Genomic DNA, 7,389 nt, shown 5'->3' with positions numbered 1-7,389 from the left:
TGTGTTAAAGAAACTGTTTATTATTTTTTTTTCAGAAACAAATATGTGAATGTGGAAAAAATCAAAATTTAAACATGAGCAGCCACTGGAAAGGGTACATACAAAATAGCATGCTATAAAGTTTTATTGGAATAATATATAAGGGAGAAATACTAGAATTACGTCCAGTTAGGTAGCACTAAGCATTGATACTGCAAGGTTGATAGTGTGCTCTAGCTTGGAATTCATTACTAGATTCCTAAAATTCCTTTGGGGGGAGGCAAGAACATCCTATTAAATAGAGTTATTAGTCAAAAAATTTTTTTAAAGATTTTATTTATTTATTTGATAGAGATCACAGATAGGCAGAAAGGAAGGCAGAAAGAGAGGGAGAAGCAGGCTCCCCGCCGAGCAGAAAGCCCGATGTGGGGCTCAATCCCAGGACCCTGAGATCATGACCCGAGCCGAAGGCAGAGGCTTAACCCACTGAGCCATCCAGGTGCCCCTATAAGTCAAATTTTTACATATAAAATATTTATTGTGAATTTATTGATCATAGCAAACAATTTGAAAATAACTAGATGAACGGTTAAAATATAAAGTGCCATAAATCCTTGTCTGCTTGGATTGCTATATCAAGATACCATGGACTGGGTGACTTATATAGTAGAATTTACATTTCCCACCATTTTGGAAGCTGAGAAGTCCCATTAGCTGGTTGTCAGCTAATTTGGTTCCTGGTAAGGACTCTGTTCCTGGCTTGTATTGTCACATTGGAACAGGGAATGAAGGGGAGAGAGGTACATTCAATATTTCTTTCTAAATTGAAGATTAGGGATACCTGGGTGGCTCAGTTGGTTAAGTGGCTGCCTTCAGCTCAGGTCATAATCCCTGGTTCCTGAGACTGAGCCTTGCCTCAGGCTCCATGCTTAGCTGAGGTTGGGACAGGGGGAGGTTTCTGCTTCTCCTGCTCCCTCTGCCCTTTCCTCCCTCATGCTCTCTTTCTCTCACTCTCTTTAAAATAAATAAATAAAATCTTTAATAATATTTCTTTAAAAAATGAAGATTAAATATAATCTCAATCTTAGTATTCTTTTTTACGTGTCATCCTTGCGCAGGGGCCATGCTAATCTTCTCTGTATCGTTCCAATTTTAGTATATGTGCTGCCAAAGCGAGCACTTAGTATTCTTTTTTAAAATGTTGAAATTAACAAGTGGATTCTAAAATTCTTACAGAAAGGCAAGGATAAATAGCAAAAACAACTTTAAGAAGAAAGTTGAAGGAATATATGACCTTGATTTAAGACTTATTATAAAAACATATTAATACATGAAAATATTGGTATCAATAAAATAAACAAATACAACCAAAGAGAAAGTCCAGAAAAAAAATAAATAAATGACTTTCAGTGAAGTTACAAAAGCATTTTAGTAGAGAAGGAATAATTTTTTAAATCAATATTAATATAACAATTGGGTATCCATATTCTAAAAAAATAACTTTCAAAGACTAACTCAAAATGAACCATACACATCAATGAAAAAACCCTAAAACTATAAAAATTACAGAAGGAAATAAAGGAAAATAAGTCTTTAATTCAGCAAAAGGAATAGCCAGTAAAAGAATAAATGAGCAAATTAGATTTTATTAAAAGTAATAATGTCTTCTGTGGAAAAGCTATTGAAAAGACAAGACCAAGGCTAGGAGAATATATTGATGATATTTCCATTAGAGGACTTTTATTGAAAATGCATGAAGAATTGTCAAAGCTCAGTAATAAGATGACAAATCAGAAGAACAGAAAATTTTTAAAAAAGATAGATGGTTGGCAATTAACCCAGGAAAAACCACCCAACATCATGTCATTAGGAAGGCAAATTAGAATGACAAGATAACACCACATTGTTCACCTATCTCATCGCTAGAACTGACCAGACAATGTATTGGTGAGGACATAAGAGACCTGGAACTGGTTCTTGCGATAAGAATATAAAATGATACCAACACTTTATAAAAGTTTCACTGTTCCTTAAAAAGTTAAACATTCACCTACTGTATGAAGTATGTGGGCAGCAGGGGAGAAGGGGAAAGACAGAGGGAGGGAGGATGTGTGTACACTTGTATGCTCTGGTCTCTTTTTTAAAGGGCACTGATCTCATCATAAAGAACCTGTTCCCATGATTTCATCTCAAGCTAATTATCTCCCCTATGCCCCATCTCCAGATACCATGACCTTGGGGGTTAGGACTTCAACATCCATATTTTGGATAATACAATCAATTCATAGCACCATGAAAAAGTAAAATATTCAGCATACTTGCATAGCAAGATATTCATGTAGCATTGTTAAGTGACAAAGCAAGTTGGGAAATATTCAAAATATGCTCCTAAGTCTATAAAAAATAGGTACAATAAAAAGCATTAAAAAGACAACCCAAAGGTATTTCCATGGGAAAAGAATCCCAAAGATTTTTAAAAATTCTTTGTAATTCTAGGGCACCTGAGTGGCTTAGCCAGTTAAGCCTCTGACTCTTCATTTCAGCTCCAGTCTTGATCCCAGGGTCATGGGATCGATCCCTGTGTTGGCTCCGCATTTAGCATGGAGTCTGCTTGTCACTGTCCCGCTGTTCCTCTCCCCATTCATGCATGCTCTCTCTCTCAAATAAATAAATAAAATCTTAAAAAAATTATTTTACATCTTAGTCTTATCTAGCAATGACTAATATAACTTCTACAACCAGAGAAGTAAGTGCATTGAGAAAGAGAGAGAGGAAATACACTATTCCATAATAGATAATGCATGATTTCAGAGATTTCAGAGTATAACTGCACAGGTTTAATATATGCTAATTAAAAGGAAAGTAATTGATAGTAAATCATTTCTTATTATAGTGGGATTAGAGGTCAGAAAAGCTCTCATCTGCTGATTGACTGCAGAGAGGAAAATGGAAGCAAAAAGAACATTGTGGTTGGGCGCCTGGGCGGCTCAGTTGGTTAAGCGTCTGACTCTTGTTTTCAACTCAGGTCATGATTCCAGTGTCATGAAATGCAGCCCTTCATGGGGCTCTGTGGTGGGCATGGAGCCTGCTTAAGATTTTCTCTCTCCCTCTGCCCCTCCCCCCTAAAAGAAGAAAATTGTGGTAAAGGCACAATATGCCAATGAAGTACTTCACTATTTTCAAATGAGGAGGTCCTTTCTGATTAGATTATTCCATATTAAGTTTTATCTCTAGGGGGAAAATTTATGTTGACCAGAATTATGAGGAGAAGCCTTAGAAAACAGTAAAGGCTTGAGAAACGATAGAACTTTAAGGCTCTATGAAAACTGTGGGTCTCAGACACAACCACATATTTGAGGAGATTTCTAGTGTCCCAGTCTCTATGAAAAGAATTCCTAATTTAATTTGCATTCAGGGGGTTCTGAGGATGAATAATTTTAAAAAACTCCTGAGTGTTCAAAATATGCAGCCAAGACTGTGAACCAATGATGGCCGAACAATTCATAAATTAGGACTAATTGACATATGGTTCTTTTTCTTTTTTTTTTTTTTTAAGATTTTATTTATTTATTTGACAGAGAGTGAGAGAGAGAGAGAGAGAGCAAAAGCAGGGGCAGCAGCAGGCAGAGGGAGAGGAAGAAGCAGGCTCCCCAGTGAGTAGGCAACCCAAGGAGGGGCTTGATCCCAGGATCCTGGGATTCTGACCTGAGGCAAAGGATGACACCTAACTGACTGAGCCACCCAGTTGCCCCAGACATATGGTTCTGAATGAATGAGAGCTATTATCTGACCCAGTAGACATTCAAGATCCCATCTGCATTGTTCAGTAGGTTCATGGTCTGATGAAAATCATATTCTTCCCTACTTGATAACTGTGAAGAATTTGAGTCAAATGTAAATAATCTTAGTGAGAATTTAGGATATCAATTTAGAATCAAGGTGAGTAGGGGGAAAAGAGATAGTCTATATTTTCTTTTATTAAAAAAAAGACCAAAATTAGAGATAGTTAGCAACTTGATTATCTTCTCATTAAATGAATTCCATATTAGAGAAAGTATCAGGAATAAGCTATGAATAGCCATGTAATTGGAATATTTCAGAATATTCTTGCTATTTCATTAAGGGGTTATATAACATGAACTTTAATATTCTTTAAAACTCCAAGATTTAAAGGCAGTGGAAAATTATTTTAAAAAATAGAATTGAAAGCATCTTTGAGACTCATTATTGGTAGTTTTCTCCTCCCTCCCTTTGTGAATGCTTACTGCATATTGTACCTTTTAAAAATGTACACTTACTTTGCTCCAGTAAGTGACTCCTTGTATTTACAGAGCCCCACGTGACCACAGGTCAGATAGCCTTTCTCAAATTTGAGAAACAGTGAACTTGAAGTAAGTTTGTATATTGAAGGATGACTAATTTGAATAGTTTGAAACTTGAGACTTGATATCAGGGAAGGAACTTCTGGAAAGATGAGCTCAGTAAGAAGAGACCTAAACAAGAGGTAAAATGGACAAAATACAGAGGCAATTTAATGATCAAGGCAAGCACTAGCTAGACTGAAAGCCTGTTGAAGGTTTGATCCCATTATCTTGCTTTATATGGCAACCTATTAAGTCCTCAACAAGATGTTTAAAAAGAGAAATTTTAATTCTACCAGCACTATAATGACTCTGGATCTTGATAATTATGTAGTATCTCTCTCCTAATTTAATACCATCTTGCCTTCCATATAAATACGAGACCTCAGAGGTCTGAGTAAGAATAAACTTAAAATTTACCCAACTTTTCAGGGGAATGCTAGGAAATTTTCCAATCTCAAATTTTAGTGTCAAATGACCAGGTTAAATTATCCTTGAAAATTTGTTACTTTAATCTAGCCCTCAGGATGATTGATAGAAAAATTCTTCTTATCTACATTGTCTAAAACACCTCAGGAAGTTGAGAATTTAAAGTGTGCCTGAATGGTGACCCCAGGTACATGGCAGAAGCAAACAGAATCCTCATGGGAGGAAAAGATAGAGTTGATTAAGATGGCTAAAAGAAGCTGCATACAGGGGTGCCTGGGTGGCTCAGTCATTAAGTGACTGCCTTCAGCTCAGGTTATGATGCCCCCACCCGGCATCTTGGAATTGAGCCCCGCATCGGGCTCCCTGCTTCTCCCTCTCCATTCCCTCTGCTTGTGTTCTCTCTCTCACTGTGTTTCTCTCTGTTAAATAAATAAATAAAATCTTAAAAAAAAATCTTCATACAAAAGGCACCGGTAAACATAAAACTGCAGAAATGTTGAAAGTAAAAAAGGAATTAATATATTAGAGATATATTAGGCAAAAGAGAATCATTATTATTACCATGCTAACTTTAATATAAACTATATTTAAGAATATAAAACTTTATTGAGGTAAGCAAGGTTGTTATATAATTATAAACATTTCAATCCACCAGGAAGATAAAGTTTTAAACTTGTATGCGTCTAACAACACAGCCACAAAATTGAATAAAGCTTGATAGAACTGCAGAGAAAGAATAATCTACCACCTACTTAGAAATGTTATATACATGTTTAATAATTGATCAGGTAGGCAAAAATTAGTTACAAAATACAGAAAACATGAAAAATAGTCATTTGGAGAAGGCTATGTTGTATTTTTGTGTGTGTGCAAATAAAATAAATAACGTATTTTGAGGTTAACATCTCATTTGCAACCACCCTAATATGGTCTGCCTATTGTTCCTATAACTGGAAAAAAAAATTCTAAAACCATCTAGGAAAAAAAGTACTCAAGCAGGTATCTAGGAACATTGTTGGACATTTGATAGATGGGAAAAATTAGACTTTTGCTAAGTTAAAGTCTTTGTCCTTAAATTCTAGAGTCTTAGTTCCAGGACAGAACAGTAGCAGAGTAAATTAACATTCTTAAAGGTTTTCAGGTCTAGTCAAAAATTCATTTTGAATGCTTTGTAATGAAATTGAACAGAATCTTGACAGCATTTGTTCTTCACCTGACATGGCTGCTTCAGAGTATTACAAGATAGGGAAATTTGATGGTCCATAAAAATAGCTCAGATACTCCTTTCCATGTCTTTCCAACTGAATCAGGTTGGGTTCTCTGTCCTCAAAGTTTACCTTACACTATTTTCATATATAGTAATCCACAACTTTGCTTGTGTGTATCTGTATGATGAGGATATTTTTTCCTTTTTTAAAAATATTTTTTAATTTATTTGAGAGAGAGAGAGAACAGGAGCAGGGGGGAGATGCAGAGGGAGAAGCAGGCTCCCTGCTCAGGACCCTGAGATCCCAGGACCCTGAGAACATGACCTGAGCTGAAGGCAGAAGCTTAACTGTCTGAGCCACCCAGGCATCTAATGTGTGATGAGTTCTTGATTGTGCATTTAAATTTCTATTTTTTTAAGGAAAGGATTTCTTCATTTCTGATTAGCCAGAGCAGAGAAAAATTAAGAACCTATTTCTTTTGAACAAACGTTTATCTTCTTCCAAGCAAACCTTTATTTTGTTCCCTTGGTCTTCCTTCTGAAGTGCTTGAAGCTTGTTTAACCTACTTCTATGATCCTTAGCAAATGATGCTTTGTGACATATCATTAGATGTTGAACTTCCAATTCTACACTTCTAGCTACTTCAGAATGTAAGTGTGCCTTGCCCATCTTTAATACTCAGACTTTTGTATAGTTCTGTGCACATATTAAACATTAAAGATGCTTATTGAATGGATTGATGCATGAAAATATGCATAAAAGTCTAACTAGTTAGAATAGAAGTCCTCTAAGTTAAGTAAGTGCAACTCTTTGGTCCAAAACATCTTTCTCTGTTCTACTGGCTGCCTAGCCAGAGGCCAAGGTAGTGCTGAAAATGAGTTCTGAAGCCAACTAGAGTATTTGACAAAAGTGCAAAAGGATTTTTTTTAATCAAGAAAATTCTTCCTTGGGCATTAAAATGAGATGGCAATGTTTAGGAAGAACTAATGAAGCTATCTCCATTGTTACAAAAACAGTGTAATTAATGTACAAGCACTTCCAAAGGAAGAACTGGGACGGGGGAATAAAAGGTTGTTTAAAAAGAAATCATCTTTTGGGGTACCTGGGTGGCTCAGTGGTTTAAGCCTCTGACTTTGGCTCAGGTTGTGACCTTGGGGTCCTGGGTTTGGGCCCCACATAGGGCTCTCTGCTTGGTTGGGAGCCTGCTTCCCGCCCCCTCGCCTGCCTTTCTGCCTACTTGTGATCTCTCTCTCTCTCTGTCAAATAAATAAAATCTTAAAAAGGAAGAAATCATCTTTCTTAATTCTTTTATAATGTGATTCATGATAACATAAGGAATTTCTACTTAAAACTCCGACCTTATAAAAAATGTTTATTCTTCTGTAACTTCAAAATTATGAAATTCATTTGTG

The 7,389-nt window shown here is 36.0% G+C and overlaps 1 non-coding gene across 1 annotated transcript; it reads right to left on the bottom strand.

The window, feature by feature from the left end:
• Positions 1-1,051: 1,051 nt before the first annotated feature.
• Positions 1,052-1,159, bottom strand: LOC122917859. Its single transcript, XR_006386487.1, has one exon. It is a non-coding gene; the product is annotated as a U6 spliceosomal RNA (small nuclear RNA).
• Positions 1,160-7,389: the final 6,230 nt, after the last annotated feature.

Source organism: Neovison vison, chromosome 9, assembly GCF_020171115.1.
Source record: "Neovison vison isolate M4711 chromosome 9, ASM_NN_V1, whole genome shotgun sequence".
In the NCBI taxonomy this organism is placed as follows: Eukaryota; Metazoa; Chordata; class Mammalia; order Carnivora; family Mustelidae; genus Neogale; species Neogale vison.
The sequence above is the reverse complement of the archived record's forward strand: the minus strand, read 5'-3'. Positions and strand labels throughout refer to the sequence as shown.